Source organism: Nicotiana sylvestris, chromosome 7 (assembly GCF_000393655.2).
Source record: "Nicotiana sylvestris chromosome 7, ASM39365v2, whole genome shotgun sequence".
Lineage (NCBI taxonomy): Eukaryota > Viridiplantae > Streptophyta > Magnoliopsida > Solanales > Solanaceae > Nicotiana > Nicotiana sylvestris.
The window spans coordinates 51,312,770-51,340,526 of record NC_091063.1 but is presented as its reverse complement, the minus strand read 5'-3'; the positions used below and the strand labels follow the sequence as shown (position 1 = coordinate 51,340,526).

The window sequence follows — 27,757 nt, the reverse complement described above, 5'->3', positions numbered from 1 at the left end:
TGAGTCGTAAGTGTTCGTCTCTAATATTCACCTTGTTTTTTTTCAGTGATGCCTTCGACTAGGAAGCAAACGATTAGTAGACGGCTTGATACAGCAGCGGGAGAGGGTACCAGTCAGGTGCCCCAAGTCAGAGCAGGACAAAGTGAGGCTCAAAGTGAGATGCCCTCTCATACCTCATCTACTCCATCTCCTCCAGAGGATATTAGAAGGCACCCAGCGCCTCCAGTTCCTCCGTCTGGCACTCCAGACCAGGATATGCAGAGTGCTTTGCAGTTATTGACTAGCTTGGTAGCTGCTCAGGCTCAGAGGCAGAATACAGGTGCTGCTGAGAAACCAGTTAGTACAAGAGTTCGTGATTTTATTAATTTAGACCCTCCAGTGTTTACCGGATCAGACCCCAAGGAGGACCCACAGACTTTTATTGACCAGGTTCATCGTACACTTCGGGTTATGCATGTTAGTGATACAGAGGCAGTAGAGTTGGCTTCTTATCGGCTACGGGATTTAGCGGTTCTCTGGTATGATAGTTGGGAGAGATCCAGGGGTCCGAACCCTCCTCCAGCTGTGTGGAAGGAATTTTCTGAGGCCTTTCTTCGTCACTACTTGCCAGTTGAGATACGACGAGCTAGAGCTGATAAGTTCTTGAACCTTAGACAAGGTAATATGAGTGTGCGAGAGTACAGTATGCAGTTTGATTCTTTGGCAAGGTATGCTCCCCATATGGTGGCCGAGATGAGTGATAGGGTGCATATGTTCGTGAATGGGTTGGGACCACATCTGATAAATGAGTGTACGACAACCTCCTTGGTGGAGGGCATGGATATTTCCCGTATTCAAGCTTATGCCCAGACCCTAGAGGATCGTAAGCGCCAGCAGAGGGCAGTTAGGGAGCAGGATAGAGGCCAGCATAAGAGGGCGAGATTTGCAGGGTATTCTGATGACTTCAGAGGCCGCATCAGGCCACAGTTTTCGAGGAGTTCGGCGCCACCTGTAGCTAGTGCTCCTCCACAGTTTCAGAGGCCTCGATATGATCGATCCTATTCTGGTCCAGGTCAGAGTTCGCGGGCATCTGGCTCGCAACATCACAGGGATACTAGTCAGATGAGACCCCCAACACCACATTGTGATCAGTGCGGCAAGGCCCACTTTGGACTGTGTCGTCGAGGTTCTGATGCATGCTATTCGTGCGGGCAGCCTGGCCATATGATGCGGGATTGTCCTAATAGAGGAGGTGATGGTATGGCTCAGCCGACTGGATCTGTGTCTGGTTCTTCCTCATCAGTTCGACCTCCAGCACGGGGTTTTCAGCAGTCGACAGGTCGTGGTAGGGGTAGAGGTGCAGTGGCGAGTTCGAGTGGTGCTTAAAATCGAACCTATGCTCTAGTAGGTCGACAGGATCTCGAGTCATCTCCATATGTTGTTACAGGTATTATATCTGTGTTTTCTTATGATGTATATGCGCTGATTGATCCGGGATCTACATTATCATATGTTACACCCTTTGTGGCTAATAAGTTTGGCATTGAACCTGAATTGATAAGTAAACCCCTCGCGGTATCTACTCCGATAGGAGATTCTGTGATTGCTAGAAGGGTATATAGAGGTTGCACTGTGATGATTTGTAGTCGTCAAACCTCGGCAAATTTATTTGAGTTAGAAATGGTTGATTTTGATGTGATAATGGGAATGGACTGGTTGGCCTCATGCTATGCAAATGTTGACTGTCGTACGAAGATGGTTAGGTTCCAATTTCCGGGTGAACCCATCATTGAATGGAAAGGGAACATTGCTACACCGAAAGGTAGGTTTATTTCCTATCTTAAGGCAAGGAAAATGATCTCAAAAGGTTACATTTATCATCTCGTTCGCGTTAGGGATGCGGAGGCGAAACCGCCTACTTTACAATCAATCCCTGTGGTCAACGAATTCCCAGATGTTTTCCCAGATGAACTCCCAGGCCTTCCTCCTGAAAGGGAGATTGAGTTTAGCATTGATGTGTTGCCTGACACTCAACCGATCTCTATTCCTCCATACAGAATGGCCCCGGCAGAGTTGCGAGAGTTGAAGGTGCAGTTGAAGGACTTGCTGGATAAGGGCTTTATTAGGCCTAGCACTTCACCTTGGGGTGCACCAGTCCTATTCGTGCGGAAGAAAGACGGGTCGTTACGGATGTGTATCGACTATCGACAGTTGAATAAGTCTACTATAAAGAACAAGTATCCACTTCCAAGAATTGATGACCTGTTTGACCAACTCCAGGGTGCCAAGTATTTCTCTAAGATTGATTTACGTTCAGGGTATCATCAGGTGAGGGTTAGGGAGAAGGATATTCCAAAGACGGCCTTCCGGACAAGATATGGGCACTTTGAGTTCTTGGTGATGTCGTTCGGGCTAACAAATGCCCCAGCAGCTTTTATGGATCTCATGAATACTATATTCAGGCCCTATCTTGATGTGTTCGTGATTGTATTCATTGATGACATTCTAGTGTATTCTCGTTCGGAGGCGGAACATGCGGGCCACTTGCGGATAGTATTACAGACGCTTCAGGATCGTAAGTTATATGCTAAGCTCTCCAAATGTGAATTCTGGCTGAACTCAGTAGCATTCCTTGGCCATGTGATATCTGATGAGGGTATTAGTGTCGACACTCAGAAGATCGATGCAGTAAAGAATTGGCCGAGACCTACAACACCATCAGAAGTCCGCAGCTTCCTAGGGCTAGCAGGATATTATAGGCGGTTTGTAGAAGGATTTTCCTCTATATCATCACCATTGACTAAGTTAACACAAAAAGCTACCAAATTCCAGTGGTCTGACACTTGTGAACGTAGTTTTCAGGAGCTGAAGAATCGATTGACATCTGCACCAGTGCTCACTCTTCCTGAAGGAACAGAAGGTTATGTGGTATATTGTGATGCCTCAGGTATAGGTTTGGGGTGCGTATTGATGCAGCGTGGGAATGTGATTGCTTATGCATCAAGACAATTGAAGAAGCATGAAAAGAATTATCCAACCCATGATTTGGAATTGGCTGCAGTAATATATGCTTTGAAGATATGGCGGCACTACTTATACGGCGTCCATGTTGACATCTACACAGATCACAAGAGTTTACAATACATCTTCAAGCAGAAAGAGTTGAATTTGAGGCAGCGTAGGTGGCTTGAATTATTGAAAGACTACGACGTCGAGATATTGTATCATCCCGGTAAAGCCAATGTTGTGGCAGACGCTCTCAGCCGTAAATCAATGGGAAGCTTAGTACATATTGAGGCAGGTAGATGGGGGTTGATTAAAGAGCTTCATCATCTAGCCAATATGAGAATCAGATTGTTAGACTCTGATGACAGAGGTGTTACTGTACAGAATACATCAGAATCATCTTTGGTAGCCGAGGTAAAAGCACGACAATATGAAGATCCTATCTTAGTACGATTAAGAGAAAGCATTCAACAGTGTAAAAGTATGGCTTTTGGGATCGGAAAAGACGGGGCACTGAGATACCAGAGCCGATTGTGTGTGCCTAATGTGGCAGGGTTGCGAGAGAAGATTATGAATGAGATTCATCAATCCCGATATTCCATCCATCCCGGCTCGACAAAGATGTATCATGATGTCAAGGAGCAGTATTGGTGGGATAATATGAAGAAGTCTATTGCAGAATTTGTAGCCCAGTGTCCCAATTGTCAACAAGTAAAGATAGAACATCAGAAACCCGGTGGATTGCTTCAAAATATAGAGATTCCGACCTGGAAGTGGGAGGTGATTAATATGGACTTCATTATTGGATTACCTCGCTCTTATCATAAGTTTGACTCCATCTGGGTGATAATTGATCGACTTACAAAATGTGCCCATTTTCTGCCAGTGAAGACAACTTACACGGCTGAAGATTATGCGAAGTTGTATATCAAGGAGATTGTTAGGCTTCATGGTGTGCCCATATCTATTATATCAGACCGAGGAGCTCAATTTACGGCTAACTTTTGGAGGTCTTTCCAGAACGGATTGGACAGGTTGCTTATGAGTTAGAATTGCCATCCGAATTGGAATTTGTTCACCCGGTATTCCATGTATCTATGTTGAGAAAATGTATTGGAGACCCTTCTCGAGTCATCCCTATCAAAGATGTACAAGTTACAGAGGACCTATCATATGAAGAAGTGCCAGTGGCGATATTAGATCGGCAAGTCCGCAAGCTGAGAACAAAAGATGTAGCTTCCGTCAAAGTATTGTGGAGGAACAAAAATATGGAAGAAATGACATGGGAAGCAGAAGAGGAGATGAAGTCTAAATACCCTTACTTATTCTAGAATGAAGATAACAAGGATGCTGGTGGAAGGCAGGATACATTGGAAGGTGAAACGGCTCTATGAGGTAAGCAATAATTTGAGAATACTCCTCCTTAATACAAAATGGTGATATGTAGATAATGTAAATACGCATAATGCTTTGTGTAGCCTTGTGAAGCCATATGTTGGGCTTAATTACTTGCAAGTTTTGCTAGTGACCATTTTATAGGGGAAAATTGATCGGAAATTTCCATTGGAATCCACGATGATTTAAACTCCCCATAAACCCTTACATTCGAGGACGAATGTTCCTAAGGGGGGGAGGGTGTTACAACCCATATCCACATGTGTTAGTTCATGCCATATATTAGTTAACATAAATCCAAGAAGGAATTATCTTTGAGATGATAAGAAGTCAATCCTATTGGTCTTAAGTGATACAAGAGTGTATAAGGGTGATTAACCAGTATTAGAAGTTAAACGAATCAAGGATGTTGTAACTCGTATTTTCAGGTAATCTAGCGGTGCTTAATACACTCAAGAGGTCATTTATTAAGGTATTTTAATCATATAATATCCGTATCATAAGTCTTGAAGTCAAACGAGTTATGAAACAAAAGTCGACAAAAGTTGTCGCAACTTAGGTTCATAATTTTACTTAAACATTAGGTCAAATGTTTCTAATCTTTTCTCATAATTTACAAGGAATTACGGGGTGATCTACCAACCAAATTAAAGATCTATGAGTCTAGTTTCCAACGCATTAAACCGTTCATCGATACGATCTCGGAGTAGAGAGATATTCACGTTTTCACGAGACTGCGCCAAGCACCTCTCTATGGGGCCCACTAAGGCGGTTTAAGATATTTGGACCTATATAGGATGCCTCCAACCCGTTTTAAGTCATTTCTTCTCACTATTTTCAGACCTTAGAACCCTAGGAACATCCTCTCAAGGTTCTCTCAAGATTCAAGACCCAAAAAAGGGCAAACAACACAAATCAAGTGTCGGGAATTCCGTGGCGCTAGTAAGTCTCTTGTTCTTCTTGTTGTTGCTCATTTTTGTGTCGTTCCAGCTCATGTGGGAGGTTGTTTTAAAGGGTTTATGTTCTGTAAATACTCCCTCATGTTCTTAATATCAATCCTAGGTGATTTCAAGCCTTCTAAAGTGATTCTAGTGCCGAAAAACACTAATTGATCGCTAGTTTCGCTTTTTTGTTGTTGTGGCAGCATTGGAGGGATATTTCATGGAAATTTAAGGTCAAATTGGAGTTGTTATTTCTGTATAAAGGTAAGGAACCTCTTACTCTATATGTATTTAAGATTATCCAAGTTGCGGCTAAGCCATTGAAGCTAGAACTTGTGAGATATATATCGAAAGGCTTGGTAGTAATGTTATTGTTTTGTGGACTGTTTTGCGTTGTTGTTGGGCTGCGTATTTTACTACTATCTTGTGGAGTTTTGGAGGAGGAAGGGTGTGGAGAAACACCATATATATGTAGGGTTATGGGCTGATAGTTATTCGTAACATTTCCAGGTTGTTTGACACGACTACGGTGGTCGTCGTATGTATGGAGTGATTAGGCTGTGTGTGGACTATTTTGGGAGGCTCAATATGTTTATTATTGATGTTGTTTGGGATGTTTGGTGACTGTTTTGAATGGTGTGAGGTCATATATATAGGGGAGGTGCTGTCCGTTTCATCGTAAAATAGGTTGTGGTCGATACATAATAGTTATGACGCTTAAATGATAATGATAGTATCGTTTCTCTTATTGTAGACTAAGGAGTTTTGACAATTGCATAGCTTGAGATTGGGGCAGTATATACAAGGTATGTGAGGCTATCCCTTTCCTTCTTTTGCACGACTCTGATTGTACATAATGTAATGAACGAGCTTCCAAGATACTCTACTCTTAGAAGCTAGCAGTACTTACATTGTTTTCCCTCTTATGGAACGATTGATGTTAATGTTGCTTCTCTTATTCTTATGTTATCAATGTTGTTGGTACTTCCTGATTCTTATAAGGTTTATAGTGAAGAGTTAGTCCTAATAATGTGTACAGAGGATACCGACCTTATGCCACTCCGAAAGGTTTAGAATGTGATTCCATGAGTCGAGCATGCATTATATATATGTATCTATTTTACTCTACCGAGCCACACTATAGTTGGCCGGGTACGACACCTATTGTGCAACCACTGATCAGTTGGGTTTTACCGAGCTCCACGTGGCCGGGTACGATTCTACCGAGCCTATTATGATAGCCGGGTACGTTTTTTTTACCGAGCCTATTATGGCCGGGTACGATATGATGATGATGATGCCCACAGAGGCGAATGCTTTAAAGGTTTATGTATTTATACATATGTATCATGCATTTCATGTAAGTAGCCCTCAGAGGTACTAAGATGTTACAGGTTGTATATTCTCTATCCTTACTTACATTACTGATCGTATTTATGGTTCCTTGCCTTACATACTCAGTACTTTATTCGTACTGACGTCCTTTTATTTGTGGACGCTGCATGTCGTGCTGCAGGTCCTGATAGACAGGCAGGTGCAGCTCCCCCACCACAGTAGACTGTCCAGTTCAGCGGTGATTGGCGAGATCCCTTCTCCGGACTTGCCTTGGTCTTGGTATGCAATTTTTGTTATAGACATTATGGGTATGTCGGGGCCCTGTTCCAGCTATGTTGCAACACTTATGTTCTTTTAGAGGCTCATAGACAGGTGTCGGCTCATGTATAGTTTGGTATGCCTTGTCGGCTAGTTTTTGTTGTATAGTCTTTCATAGTAGCGTGGTAGCTCATACCTTATATGTAGTTTCTTGATTGTCTGGTCATCCCCTGCTATGTATGTTCATGCCGTCATATTTTATTGCTGGTTGTCCATGATCTAGGTCTACCATTTATATTGATCTCGTCAGCCCTAAAAGATAATAATGAAGGTTAGATGAAATGTACGTTGGTGCTCGGCAAGTGTGGTCGGGTGCTAGTCATGGCCCTTCAGTTTGGGTCGTGACAAACTTGGTATCAGAGCAAGTCTGTCCTAGGGGTTGTCTATGAGCCGTGTCTAGAAAAGACCCACGGTCAAAACAAGATAGCCAGCAATATGATCAAAAATCGAGGAACAGGGACTCTGGTTCTTCTTCGAAATTCAGGAATGATTGGAACAGACAAGAATCACGAGATGATGACAGAAGCTTAAAGGCACGATTCGGAGGATATAATTTTAATGTCTCTACCTCCGAGCTCGTAGCTGTTTTAAGAAGCATGGGAGATAAGGTACGGTGGCCAAAAGAGATGCGGTCAAATCCAAATAGACGCAATCCAGATCATTGGTGTGAATTCCACTATGATCACGGGCACAAAACTTCAGAATGTAGATTCTTGCATAGTGAAATAGATCATCTATTGAAGCAAGAGTACTTTAGTGAAAAAGGAAAACAAGCCTATAGGAAAAACAGGCAAGAGCCACCAAAGCCTCCTTAACCAAAGAGGATAGTGAATGTGATAAGTGGGGGAGAAGATATTCACAGCATAACCTACATAGCCTCCAGCAAGGTTTCTAAGGTAACAATTACACACGGGAAACGGGTGCGGCAGGTCTTAGAAAATGAAAGTATTTCGTTCGATGACGCCGATACCGAAGGAGTGATAACTCCACATAATGACGCTCTGGTAATATCTTTACTTGTACATGATACTAATGTAAAATGAGTTTTGATTGATCCAGGGAGTTCCGTAAATATTATACTACTAAGGGTATTATGTGAAATGCAAGCTGAAGACAAAGTGATACCCAAGGCGCACACCTTGTCAGGCTTCAACAATTCAAGTGTGGTAACAAATGGAGAGGTAATTCTAACAACTTTTGCTACGGGTGTTGTTAAAGAAACTAAATTTCAGGTAGTTGATATGGAAATAGCCTACAATATGATCATGGGGAGACCATGGATACACGATATGGATGTTGTCCCATCAACTCTACATCAAGTTATTAAATTCCCATCACCATGGGGAATTTTCCAAATTCGTGGGGATCAGCAGACGGCTAGAAGTGTCAACGCTGTAACAGGTACGAGCACCGTAAATAAAGAAAAATAGCAACTACAGGAAACAGTTGAAGGTGCAAAAAATCAAACTTTAGCTGAACAAGAAAAGACAGATTTGGACTCGAGGCCTGATACAATTCAGGAACCTGAAGAAAATGAAAGCATCAAAACAACAATTGAAGAGCTCGAGACACTGATATTATTTGAGCAATGGCCTGAACGGAAGGTTTATGTCGGAGCCAATTTAAGCACAGACATGCGAGGTATGATAATTGAATTTTTAAAAGCTAACATAGACTGCTTTGCTTGGTCCCACGCTGATATGACAGGGATACCACCGGATGTGATGACTCACAAACTCAATGAGGACCCTTATTTCACACCAATAAAGCAAAAGAAAAGAAAGCAAGGTGCTTTCAAGAACCAGGTGATTCAGGATGAGGTCCAAAAATTATTAAAAATCGGATCGATCCGTGAGGTAAAGTATCCTAATTGGCTAGCTAACACGGTGGTCGTACCCAAGAAAAATGGTCATGAACTTTTAAGCTTTTTAGATGCATACTCGGGATATAATCAAATTAAAATGGATCCTGGTGATGAAGAAAAAACTTCTTTCATCACAGACAGGGGGACTTACTGTTATAAAGTAATGCCCTTTGGTCTCAAAAATGCTGGGGCAACCTATCAAAGGTTGGTCACCAAAATGTTCCAAGAACATTTAGGGAAAACAATGGAGGTATATATAGACGATATGCTCGTCAAAACCCAGCAATCTCATGATCATATTTCTCATCTATCTGTTACTTTTGAAATTTTGCGAAAATTTAATATGAAACTCAACCCAGAAAATGTGCATTTGGAGTTGCATCATGTAAGTTTTTGGGTTTTCTTGTTTCTAACCGTGGTATTGAAGTAAATCCTTCTCAGATCAAAGCAATAGAAGAAATCCCTGATATCCTTACTAATAAAAAGGAAGTCCAAAGATTAACGGGAAGAATTGCAGCTTTGGGGAGATTTATTTCCAAATCCTCAGAAAAGTGTTTTAAGTTTTTCTCTGCACTCAAAAAGCAAAATCATTTTGAATGGAATGAAGATTGTCAACAAGCCCTTAGAAATTTGAAAGCTTATTTGTCAAAACCGCCGTTATTGGAAAAACCAAAGGTGGGGGAAAAGCTTCTCATCTATCTGGCTGTATCTGAAGTCGCGGTGAGTGCTGTTTTAGTCCGTGAGGACCAAGGTAAATAGTCTCCTATTTATTATGTAAGTAAGTCCTTATTGGATGCTGAGACACGATACCCACAGCTAGAAAAGTTAGCATTCGCTTTGATCATGGCATCTCGAAAATTAAGACCTTATTTTCAATGTCATCCCATTATTGTAGTTACTGCTTTTCCGCTTCGAAATATTTTGCATAAACACGAACTTTCAGGAAGATTAGCAAAATGGGCTATAGAACTAAGTGAATACGAAATCATTTATCAACCCAGGACCGCTATAAAATCTCAAGTACTAGCTGATTTCGTGGCTGATTTTAGTCAGGGGATGCATTTAGAAGCAGAAAAAGAATTACTAGTTTTTAATGGTGCAAACCCGGGGACTTGGGTTTTATTCACTGATGGTTCATCTAATGTAAAAGGGGCAGGCCTAGGGATAGTCCTCGTACCACCTACGGGTGAGACTATTAGACAGGCTATAAAATGTCACTCTATAACTAACAATGAAGCAGAGTATGAGGTTGTAATTGCAGGTCTAGAATTGGCACGAGAACTCGGCATAACACAGATTATAATCAAGAGTGATTCTCAACTCGTGGTCAATCAAATGCTGGGGACTTATACAGCCAGGGAGACGCGGATGCAAGAATACCTCGCAAAGGTACAAGAGTTAATAAAGCAATTCCAAACTTGGAAAGTAGTGCAGATCCCAAGAGATGAGAATATAGAGGCAGACGCTTTAGCTAATCTCGCATCTGCAACAGACGTAGCAAACGATACAAATGCTTCAGTCATACATTTGTTTCATTCCGTTCTCGAACCTGATAAAAACGAGGTAAATTTTAATCATTTAATATGGGATTGGAGAAATGAAATTGTTGCCTTTTTACAGCACGGTACCGTGCCTAATGACAAAGGAAAGGCTCACGCGCTTCACAAAAAAGCTGCTCGATATTGTTTATATCAAGGAAATCTTTATCGAAAGATGTTCGGTGGACCACTAGCAAGGTGTCTCGGACCTTCTCAAACAGAATATGTGATGAGAGAAGTGCACGAAGGACATTGTGGAAGTCACGCAGGGGGGAGGTCACTGGTAAGAACATTAATTCGCGCAGGATATTATTGGCCTAAGATGGAAGAAGAGGCAACCAGTTTCGTGTCCAAATGTGATAAATGTCAAAGATACGACAATAATATGCACAGACCAGCTGAGTTACTACATCCTGTTATAGCCCCGTGGCCCTTTATGAAATGAGGAATGGATATCGTAGGTCCACTTCCACAAGCAAAAGGTCAGGTAAAGTTTCTACTTGTACTTACAGATTATTTCACTAAATGGGTAGAAGCAGGGGCATTTAAACAGGTACGAGAGAAGGAAGTTAAAGACTTCATATGGCAAAATATAATATGCCGCTTTGGAGCACCAAAGGAGATCGTGTGTGACAATGGACCACAATTCATTGGAGCTCAAATCAAAAAATTTCTTCGAAGTTGGCAGATTAAAAGGATAACGTCCACGCCATACCATCCAGTGGGTAATGGACAAGCAGAATCCACTAACAAAGTCATTATCAACAACTTGAAGAAGAGGTTACAGGATTCAAAAGGTAATTGGCCTGAGGTGTTACCTGGAGTATTATGGGCTTATCGTACAACGACGAAAACAAGCACTAGAGAAACACCATTTTCAATGCTTTATGGTGCGGAATCCTTAATTCCAATTGAAATAGGAGAGCCAAGCACACGATACGATCGGGCAACGGAGGAATCTAATGATGAAGAGATGCGGGTCAACCTTGATTTTCTTGAAGGAAGAAGGGAAGTTGCATTGATAAGAATGGCAGCACAAAAGCAAGTAATTGAACGATATTACAATAGGAAAGCGCGCCTCAGATTTTTCAAAATTGGGGACTTCGTGCTTAAAAAGGTGTTCCAATCTGCAAAGGCTGCTAATTCAGGAAAGCTAAGTCCAACGTGGGAAGGACCATACAAAGTTCGTGACATTGCGGGAAAAGGAGCATACGAGTTGGAGACAATGGACGGCAAAGTTTTACCCTCACATTGGAATGCCGTCCATTTAAAAAGATATTACTTCTGAGAAAGTACCCACGGTCAGGTATCACCATGTTAAAATTTCTCTCTTGAATTATTAATGTTTTACTAACGATTTTAGATGCTAGGCAAAAAAACCTAACTCGTGCCAAATGATGAGTCACAACCTGCAAGGCAAAATGGAGTATTCTTAATTTCCCAGCCCGGGGTTACAATAATCTGATGGAAATACACACGAGTTAGGCAGTCTTCATCTATAATCGCACCTCCGAGTCCCGTATCTCTTTCTGTTTTAGGAAAAGGGCCAAAGTACAAGAAATAAATAAGTGCTCGAGGCCTCATACTTCACCGCTCAAACACTTGGGGGACTACATATTATACACAGATATGTGTAGAGAAACAGATACGAATATCGAACAAAAGTCGGCCACAAAGAAACAAGTGTTGAGAAAAAGTTACGAAGTTTTCAGCATTCATGAGAACAACAGAGTCATCTCTCAAACTCATAAACAAAGTCACCTCTCAAACCCGTCTTATTATATAAAGATAGAGTCATGACTATGTACTAAAACAGGTTATGAAGAAAAACCTTGTTTATTCTATGTTATGTACAAATCTGTTACAAGAAAAACTGTTACGAGAAAGTTGTAGATGTATTGTAATACATGTAATAGTCAAACACTTGTTAAAGTTCATGAATAAAAACTTGCCAAAGTTTTTTCATACAAAACGTGTGTATTCCTATTTCTTTCATCATATTATAACACCATTATGAAGTTGAGACGTCTTCTTCATTAAGTGTCGATAAAATAAAAGGGCCCTCTTTTATAAGCCTCATGTTGATAATCCATGAGAAGAAGCATAAAGCATTTTAAAAGGATAAAAATTCTAAGCTATTCTATAAGCCCTAGATAAATGGGCAAGAATAAAATATACAGAAGTACCAATAAAAACTTCTTAATATAAAAAATTAAGTACAAACTTAGTCAGCAAAATATTTATTTTTTACAAATTCCCCATTATGATAACTGGGGACTTCGTCAAAAGATCCCTTAAAGTTGCTAAAGGATAACACCACCAGTTAATAAAAACAAAAACAGCAATTTCATTTTCAGCTAGTCACTGAAGGGGTTGGAACATTAGAAGTTGCAATTTCATTTTCAGGAGCAATTTTAATTGGGCTTGGAATGTTGAAATCACCGAGGGAAGCAAGAGTCACAGGAGCTTCAGCTTCTATGGACTGTGTCATCGAAGTTTCACCCTCGGGAGCAGGAATTGCAACCCCAATTGTTGTAGTAGCCACTTCTTCATTTAAAAGTTCTTCCGTTCCAGGAGCTTCAAGTGTAGGAGAAGGAGTATCAACAGGTTGTTGACTTTTCTCGATAGTGTCTAAGACTTTGGCTATTTCAGATTGCAAATCGAAGCTTTCCTGAGCAGCTTCTATCAAAGCATCACGGCGAGATTTCAGGAAAGCCCAACTTACCTCTATGTTGAAGTTCTCCTCCAGAAGTCCATACTCCCTTTCCCACATAGCAAGATCATTCTTCAATATTTGATGTTCAGCTAAATGGGAATCAAGGGAAGCTTCAAGGGAGGCATGAGAACTCTTCAAAGCTCGAATCTCGTCAGAGGAGGTCTGTAAGTCAGCTTGAGCTTGAGTCAAGCTTTGCACTAATTCTCCTGCATACTCTTCTTTCTTGGCTAAAAGTGCCTTAAGCTCACTGACTTCTTCACTAGCCTTTGATAATTGTTCTGACATTGAGCACTCCAAAAGCTCTTTATCTCTTTTAAATTGGCTTGAAGAAGCCTTGGCAGTTGCTAGTTTAGAAGTCAAACTACGCTTTTGCTGCTCCAGGAGATTTCTACTTTCTTGCAACTCCTCTATGGTCCCCTGAGCATTCTCAAACTTTTCTTTCCAATTATCTGCTTCAAGCTGGGCTCCCCTGGCTATTTCCTCGGCCTCATGGATGGATTTCAGACTCACGGGTTTTTCTTTCCAGAAGGGAAATTCTTTCCATCAATTCGGTACCAATGAGGTTAGCCTACAGAGACAACTCATAGAAATGAGGATTTGTAGATCAAAAACAAACAAAAAAAACTTGTTGGTAAAGGAAAAATACCTTCAAAGTAGAATGAACTATGTCATTCATCAGAGTCAGGCAGCTGTGGCTCTCCATCTTCTTCTTCTCAATATCACCGATTAGAGGCTCGAGCCAAACATCAGCTTTACCAGTCTTTCTCAAAAGGCTATGGTTGGCAGGAACTTCAAGAGTAACACTTCTCATAGCCATGGTTCTACTGCTAGAATCCACCTCTGTATGCTGAACGAATGGAGGAGGAGCCATGGAAGGAGGAGTAGTAGAAAAGGAAAACACAGCAGCAGGAGCCATAGGAGTCAAAGAAGGGATGGAAGGAGAAGATGAAGAAACCAACACAGGAACGGAAGCAGGTGCAGTTGAAACTAGCAAAGGAATGGAGGAAATAGGAACGAATGAGGAGAGAGGAGCTTCATCAAAAATAGGGTTGAGCTCACCACTCTCAAAACCACTATCAAAAAGACGCTGAGTTAATTCATTAGTATCTTTTGGCACGGTGTCCTCGTCAGAATGAATCAAAACAGGATCGGTGGACGAAGTTTGAGCAGGAGTATCCTCAATTTCATCACTATCAATGACTCGTCTCCTAACTCTTGTCCTGACAATTAAAGAGTTATCTTCCTCTTCCTCATTCTCAGAACTTTCTCCTATAGCTTTCCTTTTGGGAAGCGAAACTCGAGCCTTGTTCAAATCAAGTGCAGCATTAACAGACATGCGAATGACCATAGCTACTTCAGTTGCCATTCCTCTAACACCAAATCCTGATCAAAAGAAGGATACATAATCAACATTGAGAAAAAGGTGTTTGACATGTAAAAAGAAAAAAAAACGTGTAAAAAGGGACATACCATGTGTTTTCACCTTCCAGCCATGTAAAGAAGAAATTGATTTCCAAGTTCTTTGATCCTTAGGAGCAATCTTCAAAATTGAATCTACCCAACCATGGAAGTCAGGAATAAGTTCCACATCTCTCATTGTTGCTACAAAAAACTAAAAAGAGACGAAGTGAGAAAAAGAATCAGAATTCTCAAAAATAGGTGCGGTAAATAAAAGGAAACTTACGTGCAAAATTCCACTTCTCAGGGAAGGGAATATTTGTTTCACCAAGCAAGTCCACCGTACGTACAACAACGTAACGGGTGTACCATCCACGATCCTTGTCATCTTCAAGGTTTACCAAAATCTTTTTGCTTCTTGCAGTTAAGGTAAAAACCCCATGGCGCATTAAATTGGGATGGTATAAATGAATAAGGTGAGAAAGGGTGAAGTCGACAATGGCTTTGGCAGATAAGTATCTCAGACAAGCCACTACTCTCCACACTAGGGGACCGACTTGGGCCAAACAGATTTTAAAGAAACGACAAAAGTTAATAATGACTGGGTCAACCGGAGGATTAAAACCCAAAGTAAATGGGTAAGTATAAACGAAAGAATAACCATTTCTAAAGGAAGAAATTCTTTGATTTGGGGAAGGAATTGACATTCGTAGACTATTGCTCCAGTTACAATCCCTTCTGATGGTAGGGATTGTAAGCTCGGTTACTAATGAAGGATAAGTGTCATCTTTTTCTAAATTTGCAATTTGCCTTTGAAGAGACGTTCTATCACTCCCAAAAGACAAATCACTGAGAACAATTTCATCGACTAAAGGTTCTTGAGAAGAATCAAGGATTTCTTTACCTTTAGAAGAAGGGGTCTTCGGAATAGAACTCCCGATACTAGGAGAAGAAGAAGCAGGACCAGATAAATCATCACGAGCGGACCCTAGGCCCAAGCTTCGAAGCCTACCTCCTCTTCCTCTCCTATATCTTGTGGGGGAATTGGGGAAGTGATCGAGAATTGGAACTTTTCTAGGGTTAGGGTTTGGAGATGACATTGTTGAAGAAGAATGTACTAAAAGGGTGAGAAAATATAAGTAAGTAAGAAATTGCTTGTTGAAGATCTATGAAGAAGAAGGTAAACGAAAGAGGGTTAAAAATGCTTATAATGACAACCGTCAAACTTAGAAGTGCAATGAAGGAAAGCCTATAATAAAGGCAACTATCATTTCGTGAATAGTGTGGATGAAGAAGTCTCGAAAAAGGGGGTAGAATTGCAGAATCAATCAGAAGGTGACACGTATGTAAAGCATTAAATGGAAGGGACAATTGAAGTGTCAGTATTTGTCATAATATTAATTACGGCAAAAATTCCCATTAAGATCCACTTCCCAATTATTTACTTGATAAATAAATGGAAAGTGGGGGGACTATCTGTATTGGGAAAAAACTGAATTTACATTGTAGGTGACGTGGCATGACACGTGAACTGGTCAAACGGTCAAAACACAGTAAATAGCCAAGAGGCACGGGCGACAACAGATAAGGGAAATAGAAAGCAACATAGGTGCCGACCGTTACTAAAATAGGTACGAGTCTCGTACCTATCCAAGTCATTTAAAGACCAAAGATCGGAAGAAGTTGAAGATACGAATCTGATGACGTAAAAGAGTCTAAATATAGCATTGAATACCAAATACGTTAGAATATTTAATTTAAAAAGAAATGATTGTGTAACGTTTCTTTTAATGTCATTTATTGCTCATAATTGCATCATTAAGACAAAGGCATTACATCTTCTCTTAGAATTAGCTATAAAAGGAGAAGAACTCACCATCTGTAAGGATACGAAATACTATTGGAATCTTACTGAAATACAAAACTATTTACTGCTTTACCATCATTCACAAAAATATTTTATTTTCGTCTCCTGATTATCAGTAACCCGAATTTCTTTTTAGCTTTGATCAAAAACTCAGATTTTTGGTGAAACAGGCAGTACATTAGACACAACGAATATTTTAATGACAGATTGACCTTTTATATGGTATCCGAAGAACAAGCAACATGTCACATAAACTGATATATTTTTTTCCAATAAGTGCATAATATTTCTTGAGCAACTCATGTCTGAACTCCATTATAGAAGTGGTAATGACGTGCGGCCTTATATTCTTAATTGGACCACATCTAAAAGAAGGAAGTTTGTTAGAGATAAAACAAAATTCAAAAACAGCATACCTGATTCATGCCAAGATATTCTGATATTTGTAACGCAAGAAGGTGGCGATGAGAATTAATAAGACAAGCAATCAGAACAGCAGGCGTAAGCAACTGCCAGGAAAAATGTCAGAAATTGATTCAAACAGAGAGTCTAGAGTGACTTAGGCACAATTCCACTTAAAAACCAGCGAGTATGGAGTACCTTATACTGCTGAATACTGAGAGGAATTCCAATATCTGGGTGACGTACAACATTTAGGACTCATAAGTGTTGGGCTCGTGCACATGTTGTCCAGCCAAAGGACTAATTCTATTTTTTTTTTTGGTTTTCATTCCTATTTGAAATTGAATTCAGTTTATTCCTATTTTGAGTGGGTTTTGGCTTTAAGAGAAAGCATCACTCATGATTTATAAATAGGACAACCTTAAAGAATTATTCTATGCTCATTGATACAAGTCTTTGAAAGACTTAAGTACATAAGAGTGGTTTTTTGAGAGAGCTTTCGTCAAGAGAGAAGAGAGAAGAAAAATATTTGTTTTGCTGCAGATTTTTATTCCGATCAGCCAACATTCAAATCACTTCTTCAATTCATTAACCGTTGGATCGGACTGAAATTTTTACTGAGTGTTTGTAACATCTTGATCTTGAATTTGAATGGTAGAGATCGAATCTCGTAGCTCGTAGCATCTGATTTCGATCCTCAAACAGCAGCTTCATTTTGTGGACTATACTCTTTCTTCAATTGATTAGTTGTTGCTCTTGTTGCTCCGTGTTTGGCACTTATTGTCTATCCAATTTGAAAAACTTTTGTAACCCTCTTATTGTAATAGTGGAGCGTTTTGGATCTTGTGATCCCGTGATTTTTACCTTCGATTTGCAGGGTTTTCCACGTTAAAATTTGGTGTTCTTTATCTTCTTTATTTTCGGATTTGCTTCTTCCTCGTCATAACAATGGTATCAGAGCCTTGGTTATTTATCCGGGTTATTATGAAATGGAGGCAAATATGAGCAAGATGGTATGTTTAAATGGGAGAAATTATAATATTTGGAGAAGCAAGATGAAAGACTTGTTGTTCGTGAAGAAGATGCACCTACCCGTTTTTTCAGCTCATAAACCCGAGAGTATATTCGATGAAGAATGAGATTTCAGCACTAACAAGTATGTGGATATATACAACAATGGTTGAAGATAATGTTCGCAACCATATTGTTAACGAGATACATGCAAGATCATTGTGGGAAAAGCTAGAGACTCTTTATGCTTCAAAAACCGGGAACAACAAATTGTTTCTGCTAAAGCAATTGATGACCTTTAAATACAAGGAAGGCATCCCTATCTTTGATCACATAAATGATTTTCAGGGCGTCCTTGATCAGCTATCTAGAATGGGAGTTAATTTTGATGATGAGATACAAGGACTTTGGTTTCTTAATACTCTGCCAGACTCTTAGGAAACTCTTCGTGTTTCTTTGACAAATTCAGCTCCTGGAGGTAAGGTGACCATAGGATATGCCAAGAGTGGTGTGTTGAACGAGGAAATAAGGAGAAAATTTCAGGGTTCGTCCTCACAAGCAGATATCTTGGTTACTGAAGACTCGGGGAGAGATAGAACAAGAGGTTTAAGGAATAGAGGTAAAAGTAGAAGTAAGTCAAGGTCCAAATACTATAATATTACATGCAACCACTGTGACAAGAAAGGACACATCAAAAGGTTTTGCCGCAAGTTGAATCAAGACACTAGAGAAGGAAAGAAAGCTGAAAATAACGAGAACAATGTTGCTGCTATTGTTCGAGATGACCTTCTTTTTGCTTATGATGAAAATGTCATCAATTTGGTATCCCATGAGACGAGCTGGATAGTATATTCTGGAGCTACCTCACATGTCACACCAAGAAAAGACTTTTTCTCATCTTATACTCCTGTTGATTCTGGAGTGTTAAAAATGGGCAATGCCAGTGAAGTTAAGGTGTTTGGTGTTGGCACAGTTTGTTTGAAAACTAATAATGGTTCAACGTTAGTTCTTTAAGATGTCAAGCATGCCCCAGACTTTCCTTTCAATTTGATCTCCGCAGGAAGATTAAACGATAAAGGTTACCATAATGCCCTCTTTAATGGCCAATGGAAGCTCACCAAGGTCTCGTTAGTAGTGGCTCGAAGAGTCAAGTCTGGTTATTTATATGTGATACAGAGCTCTATTCTTAATGGCTCAATAAATCTGGTGGAAAGTGATACTTTGTCAGAATTGTGGCATCGAAGATTGAGTCATATGAGTGAGAGGGGGATTACGTGTTTGGCCAAGAAAAGTTTGCTTTCTGGAGTGAAACAAGCAAAGATGAAAATGTGCATACATTATTTAGCTGGCAAACAGAAAAGGGTTTCCTTTCATAGCCATCCTCCCTCAAGAAAGCCCGATTTATTAGAGCTAGTACACTCTGATTTGTGTGGTCCTTTTAAAGTAAAGTCAAAAGGTGGTGCACTTTACTTTGTGACCTTCATTGATGATCATTCTTGTAAGCTCTGGGTGTATCCTTTGAAATCTAAGGATCAAGCACTTAGCATGTTTAAGGAATTTCAGGCCTTAGCTGAGAGACAAATGAGGAAGAAATTAAAATGTATTCGCACTGACAATGGTGGTGAATATTGTGGTCCCTTTGATAACTAGTGCAAGGAAAAAGGAATTAGTCATCAGAAAACTCTATCCAAGACACCTCAATTGAATGGGTTGGCAAAGAGGATGAATAGAACTCTAGTTGAGAGAGTTAGATGCTTACTTTCATAGGCTAAACTTCCAAATACATTTTGGGCGGAAGCATTTAACACTGTTGCCTATGTTATCAATTTGTCTCCTGCAGTTTCTTTGGATGGTGATGTCCCAGACAGAGTTTGGTTTGCCAAAGATGTTTCTTATGATCACCTGAGAGTTTTTGGGTGTAAAGCTTGTGTGCATGTTTCTAAAGATGATAGATCGAAACTGGATGTCAAAACTAAGCAGTGCATCTTTATCGATTATGATCAAGATGAGTTTGGGTATCGTTTTTATGATCCAGTTGATAATAAAATTATTAGAAGTTGTGATGCAATATTCTTTGAATACCAAACTATTGAAGATATTGACAAAGCTGAGAAGATAGATTCTCAGAGTAATGAGAGCTTAGTTGATATTGATCCAGTTTCAATTGCTAAGGCACCTATTGCACATGAAGGAACCCAAGACAATGATGGAGATAGTGATCAAGATCAAAATGATCATCATGGTGTAGATGTTATGGATGCTCCAATTGATGAAGCTGTGGTTGATCAACAACCAATTCCTGCACAGGTAACTACTTCGAATGCTCCTAAAACCTCTCTTCGAAGATCTACAAGGGAGAAGCAAAAATCTATGCGTTATCCTCCTGATGAGTATGTACTTTTGACTGACATGGGAGAACCTGAGAATTATGATGAAGCCATGCAAGATACTCACAAAGATCAGTGGATCGAAGCGATGGAAGATGAGATGAAGTCACTCCATGAGAATGACACATATAAGTTAGTGAAATTGTCGAAAGGTAAGAGAGCTTTATCTAACAAATGGATATTCAGAATAAAGCAAGATAACCATATCCATGCGCCTAGATACAAGGCGAGGTTAGTTTTTAAAGGTTTTGGCCAAAAGAAGGGAGTTGACTTTGATGAAATTTTCTCCCCTGTTGTGAATGGTTCTAAGTTTAGCTGCAAGTCTAGATTTAGAGGTTGAGCAGATGGATGTCAATACTGATTTTCTTCATGGTTATTTAGATAAGGAGATTTATATGGAGCAACCTGAGGGTTTTGTAACTAAGGGAAAAGAAAATTATGTCTGCAAATTGAAAAAGAGCCTGTATGGATTGAAACAAGCTCTAAGGCAATGGTATTTGAAGTTTGAATCTATCATAGAAGAACAAGGGTACAAGAAAACTTCTTCAGACCATTGTGTATTCTTTCATAAGTTCTCTGATGATGATATTATTATTTTATTGCTTTATGTGGATGACATGCTTATTGTTGGCAAGAATAATCCAGAATTGTAGTCCTTAAGAAGTAGTTGAGCAAATCGTTTGCAATGAAGGACTTGGGGCCAGCAAAGAAAATCTTGGGCATTCAAATCCACCGACACAGAGATAGAAATGAGTTATTTTTGTCCCAAAAGCAATATATTGAGAAGGTACTCAAGAGGTTCAATATTACAGATGCAAAAATGGTTAGTACTCCTCTTGCTAAACACTTCAAATTGAGTATTAGTCAGAGTCCATCTACTGATGAAGAAAAAAAAGAGATATCTCGTATTCCTTACTCTTCTGCCGTTGGTAGATTGATGTATGCTATGGTTTGCACTAGACCAGATATTGCACATGTCGTTGGTACTGTTAGTAGATTCCTTTCTAATCCTGGAAAAGAACATTGGGATACAATAAAATGGATATAAGGTATTTGAAAGGTACTGCAGATTTGAAGCTGTGCTTTGGCAATGGCAAGTTGTTACACAGACTCTGATTTAGAAGGCAATCTTGATAATTCAAGATCCACTTCTGTTTATTTGATCACTTTTGCAGGGGGAGCTGTTTCTTGGCAATCTAGACTACAGAAGTGCATAGCTCTATCCACCACAGAAGCCGAATATATTGCTATCATAGAAGGTGTCAAAGAACTATTATGGATGAAGGAGTTTATTAATGATCTTGGCTTTGAGCAGCCAAGGTACATCTTATTTTGTGATAATCAGAGTGCTATCTGTCTCACTAAGCACTCCACTTTTCATTCTAAGACCAAACATATAAATAGAAAGTAACATTGGATAAGAATGGCCATGGAAGAGAAATTATTTGAGGTTGAAAAGATACACACTGATGAATATCCTTCGAATATGCTGACAAAGGCGGTGGTTGCAGATAAACATGAATTTTGTAGAAAATTGGCAGGCATGAAGCTTGTCAATAGTTCCTCTACTTAAAGATACATTTGGTCCCTTGGTTGGAGGGGGAGTTTGTTGGGCTCATGCCCATGTTGTCCAGCTAAAGGCCCAATGGCCTAATCCTATTCTCTTTTGGTTTCCATTCCTATTTGGAATTGGATTCGGTTTATTCCTATTTGGAGTGGGTTTTGGCTTTAAGAGAAAGCACCACTCATGATCTATAAATAGGACAACCTTGGAGAATTATTCTATGCTCATTGATACAAGTCTTTGAAAGACTTAAGTACATAAGAGTGGTTTTTTGAGAGAGCTTTCATCAAGAGAGAAGAGAGAAGAAAAATATTTGTTTTGCTGCAGATTTTTATTCCGACCAACCAACATTCAAATGACGTTTTCCGATTCGTTAACCGTTGGATCGAGCTGCAGTTTTGACTGAGTATTTGTAACATCTTGCTCTTGAATTTGAACGGTGAAGATCGGATTTTGTGGCTCGTAGCATCTGATTTAGAGCCTCGAACAACAGCTTCATTTTGTGGATTATACTCTTTCTTCAATTGATTAGTTGTTGCTCTTGTTGGTATTATTGCTCTGTATTTGGCACTTGTTTTGTATCCAATTTGGAGAACTTTTGTAATCCTCTTATTGTTATAGTGGAGCTTTTTGGATCTTTGTGATCTCATAATTTTTACCTTCGATTTGAAGGGTTTTCCACATTAAAATTTAATGTTTTTTATCTTCTTTATTTTCGGATTTGCCTCTTCCTCGTTATAACGGTAAGGTTTTACACATCTCTTGAATGCGATCCCGTTGAAAATGGCTGCAAAAGCCAACTGCATATCATTAACAAGAGAAGAAATCAGAATAGAAATGATCTCTTGATAAAATCAACTTTCCAGCATCTACACAAATGATAGGCGAGTGTCTAATATAAACAAATAATCAAGGCCCATTGTCCCATTAGTTTGATCCATTTTGACATAGTGCTTATTCAGCATTCAAGGTACTTCCTCGTGATAACTTATTTGAGAAGTGACCTCTGGTTTAGTGATTGGTCTTAAAGTAGGCAAGTGCATAATTAAAGCCCCAATTCTTCTCCCCTTCCCCTCCAAACCCTTGACCCTTCATCTCTTGTACTCGAAAGAAGAAAAAGATGGAAAATCCCCAAAAACAAAAAGAAAAGAAAAAAACACAAACAAACAAATCCCTTTCCTTACTTACGTCCTCTCCACACTTGGGATCACATTTTAGTCCTTAAGCTTCATTGAGGACTTTGTACTGATAAAGTATCAAACATGGACCCAATTGTGGCATCCTGTTCTGGCAAGTGCCCAAACAGAAACATATTGTTGCTTTTTCAACAATCCCATGACTGGTGGCGCGCAATCCCCACATCATCGCATTAACAAACAGAATATAGATTGCTGGTATTTACGTTTCCCCCTTTATATAGCCCTTGATACAAAAACCCGAAGTAATAAGTGAGATGGTTCGACGAACATTAATGAGCAAGGAAGAAAAAAGGTATCAAGCAGCACGTATTCATGAAATGTTGTTTATGATATAACACAAACCCAGTTTATAACTGCCAAAATATCATCAATCTTCAAGAGACCAACAGTCTCTAGACCAGATGCATATTTTTTCTCAAAGGAACAATCAATAGTTTATGTAGACATTTTTTCCTTTTACTAGTGTCTCTCTGGGTATAGGTTACAGGAAAAACAGCATTGCCAGGTTAATATAACTTGGAAGTTCCACCATAGCTTGTTTATCAAAAAAGTTTCCATCACCGCTTAACTTGTTTCATGAATAATAGCAAGAAAGTAAATTGCCAGAGCGAAGATATGCCTTATCCTTGGATTCCTGTCATAGTCAAGGAACTATACATTAATATTAACTGAATACCACAGCTGCAATTGTGGCAAAGCAGGCATAGCAAGCTCTGCGTCCTCTAAAGAGCCTATATTTTTTCATACAAACAAAGAAGCAGTTCGTTTTGCCACTCCCCTCATCATATGAAACCAGCATTACATATGTATGGCATTAGAATTTGCATATGTACCCACACCAGAGACAAAGTATAAAATGGAACTTTTCTTTTTCTGTGGAAGTAGTTGTTTAACCAAAAAGATGATTCTTTGGTCAAAGCTAAAGACAAATAGAAATTCGGGCTACTAATAATCAGGAGACGAAAAAGAAATAATAGACTTTTTGAGAATGACAAATAAGCAGTAGATAAGTTTGTATTTTAATGTAATGTTGATGGTATCCTCTTTCTTTACAAATGACCTGACCTCCTCCTTTTATAGTTGATCCTAAATAAAGGAGTAATACCTTAGCTTAATGAGACAATTATGAGCAATAAATGACATTAAATAAGACGTTACACAATCATTCCTATTTAATACCAATTCTCTAACGTATTGGGTATTTAATATTGAATTTGGACACCTTTTTGTCATCATATCCATGTCTTCAATGTCTTCTGATCTCTTGGCTTTAAATGGCCTAAATAGGTACGGAGCTTGTATTATTCGAATTGTCTCTCGTGCCTATTTAGCTTTCCTTTCCCCGTATCTGTTGTCACTCGTGCCTCTTAACTGATCATCATGCTTTGACCATTTGACCAGTCCTCGTGTCATGCCACGTCACCTTCAATGTAAATTCAGTTTTTTCCCAATACAGATAGTCCCCCCACTTTCCATTTATTTATCAATTAAATATCTGGGAAGTGGATCTTCATAAAAAGGGAATTTTTGTTGTAATTAATACTATGACAGTACTGACGCTTCAATTGTCCTTTTTAATTAATGCTTTACATACGTGTCACCTTTTGATTGGTTCTGCAATTCTGCGCCCTTTTTCAAGGCTTCTTCATTCCCACTATTCACAAAGTGTTAGTTACCTTTATTATAGGCTTTCCATCATTACACTTCTAATTTTGACGATTGTCTTTATAAACCTATTTAACCCTATTTCTTTTGTTTTCTTCTTCGTAGATCTTCAACAAGCAATTTATTATTCACTTTTGCATTTTCTGCCCTTTAATACATCCTTCTTCAACAATATCATCTCCAAACCCTAACCCTAGAAAAGTTCCAATTCTAGATCACTTCCCCAATGCCCCCGTAAGACATAGGAGAGGCAGAGGAGGTAGGCTTCAGAGCTTGAGCCTAGGATCCACTCATAGTGGTTCATCTGGTTCTGCTTCTTCTTCTTCTGGTATTAGGAGTCCTATCCCAAAGACCCCTGCTTCTAAAGTTAAAGAACTTTCTGAACCTACTCAGGAGCCTTTAGTTGAAGAAATCGTACCCAATGATTTATCTTTTGGGAATGATAGAAGATCTCTCCAAGAACAAGTTAAAAATTTAGAAAAAGCTGACACCTATCCTTCTTTAATAACTGAACTTGTGATTCCCACTGTTAGGAAAGATTGTAATTGGAGAGATAATCTTCGTATGATGATTCCTGCCCCAAACCAGAGAATTTCTTCTTTCAGAATTGGATTCTCTTTCGTTTATACTTATCCCTTTACTTTGGGATTTAATCCTGCCATTGACCCAGTTATTCTTGAATTTTGTCGCTTTTTCAAAATTTGCTTAGCTCAAGTAGGGCCTCTTATTTGGAGAGTTGTGGCTTGCTTAAGGTATTTGTCTACCAAAGCCAATGTTAATTTTACCTTTTCCCATCTTATTCAACTATACCACCCCAAATTATTCCGCCATGGAGTTTTTACCTTAACTGCAAGAAGCAAGAAGGTTTTAGTAAACCCCGAAGATGACAAGGATCAAGGGTGGTATTGTCGTAACATTGTTGTACGTACGGTGGATTTGTTGGGTGAAACAAACATTCCCTTCCCTGAGAAGTGGAATTTTGCACGTAAGTTTTTCTTTTTCCTACCGTATCTTAGTTTTTAAAAATTTTGGTTTCTTTTCTAATCTCGTCTCTTTTTGGCTTTTTGTAGGAACAATGAGAGATGTGGAACACGTTCCTAACTTCCGTGGTTGGGTAGATTTAATTTTGAAGATTGCGCCTATGGAGACGAGAACTTGGAAATCAATTTCTCTTTTGAATGGTTGGAAAGTGAAGAACCATGATATGTATTTCCTTATGCTTTGTCATATATTGAATTCTTTCTTATTTCAATTCCTTATCCCTTTTTTTATCAGGATTTGGTATCAGGGGTATGACAGTTGAGGTAGTCGTTGCCATTCGAGCGTCTTCAACCGCTTCACTTGATTTGGAAAAGACTCGGGCCACGCTACCAAAAAAAAGTTGTAGAAGAAAGTTCTGAGAATGAGGAATAAGAGAATACCTCTTTGATAGCTAGGCCAAGAACCAGGAGACACGTCATTGATGGAGACGAAGTTGAAGATACTCCTGCTCGAGCCTCTATCTTCGAGCCTGTTCAAATCCTTTCTGATGAGGATACCACTCCAAGAGGCTCTAATGAATCAATTCGATGTCTCTTTGTTAGTGGTTTTGAGAGTGAAGAGTTTGGACCAGTTCTTGATGAAACTCCCCTTTCTTCTTCTATTCCTTCTATTCCTTTGACAACCACGAGTATTTCTTTGCCTATTTTATCGACTCTTGTTTCTTTACCTGTTTTTGTTCCCATATCTACTCCTACCATCCCTTCTTTGACTCCCACAACTCCCATTGTTTTTACCTCTTCTACTACTCCTCCTTCCATTGTTCCCCCTCCCTCTGTTCAGCATACAGAGGCGGGTTCTAGCTGCAGAGGCATGGCTATGAGAAGTGTTACTCTTGAAGTTCTTGCCAATCATAGCATTTTGAGAAAGACTGGTTGAGCTGATGTTTGGCTCGAGCCTTTAATCGGAGATATTGAAAAGAAGAAGATGAAGAGCCACAATTGCTTGACTCTGATAAATGACATAGTTCATTCTACCTTGAAGGTACTTCTCTTTTAACTTACAAGTTTTTTTATATATATCTCTCTATATTCTCACATTTGATGTCTTTCCCTTGTAGGCTAATCTTATTGGTACTGAGTTAATGAGAAGAATCTCCACTCTAGAGAAGAAGGATCGAGAGTCTGCGGAGGCTATCTCTGAGGCTAGGAGAATAGCCAAGGATACCCAGCTTGAGGCAACAAACTGGAAGGAGCAGTTTGAGAATGCTCAGGGAACCATAGAGGAGTTGCAAGAAAGTAGAAATTTCCTGGAGCAGCAAAAGCGTGGTTTGACTTCTGAGCTAGCAATTGCCAAGGATTCTTCAAGCCAACTTGAAAAAGATAAGGAGCTTTGGGAGGACTCATTTTCAAAACAACTATCAAAGGCTAGTGAAGAAATTAGAGAGCTTAAGGCACTTGTGGAGAAGAAAGAAGAATATGCAGGGGAATTGGTGCAAAGCTTGACTCAAGCTTAGGCTGACTTAAGGATCTCTTCTGACGAAATACGTGCTTTGAAGAGTTCTCATGCCTCCCTTGAAGTTTCCCTTGACTCCCACTTAGCTGAAAACCAGATATTGAAGAATGATCTTACTATGTGGGAGATGGAATATGGGCTTCTTGAGGAGAAATTCAACATATAGGTAAGTTGGGCATTTCTAAAATCTCGCCGTGATGCTTTGATGGAAGCTACTCAAGAAAACTTTGATTTGCAATCTGAATTAGCCAAAGTCTTAGACAGTATTGAAAAAAGCCAACAACCAGTTGATACTCCTTCTCCTGCACTTGGAACTCCTGGGGTAGAAGAACTTTTAAATGAAGAAGTAGCTACAACGGCAATTGGAGTTGCAATTCCAGCTCCTGAGGGTGAAACTTCTATGACACAGTCCATGGAAGCTGAAGTTCCCGTGACTCTTGCTTCCCTCGGTGATTTTAACATTCCAGGCCCAATTGAAACCGCTCCTATTGCTGCTCCTTCAGAAGTTGTTACCGTGCCTGTGACTGCCCCTGAAAATGAGATTGCAATTTCTGATGTTCCAACCCCTTCAGTGACTAGTTGAATGTATTTCAAACTTTACTATTTATCGTAATGGGGCATTTGTAACTTTAAGGGATCTTTTGATGAAGTCCCCAGTTATCGTAATGGGGCATTTGTA

General features: G+C 39.6%; 1 pseudogene; it reads right to left on the bottom strand.

Moving 5' to 3' along the window:
• The window catches only part of LOC104224615 (protein VACUOLELESS1-like), a 78,293-nt pseudogene that overhangs the window by 23,842 nt on the left and 26,694 nt on the right, over positions 1-27,757 (bottom strand).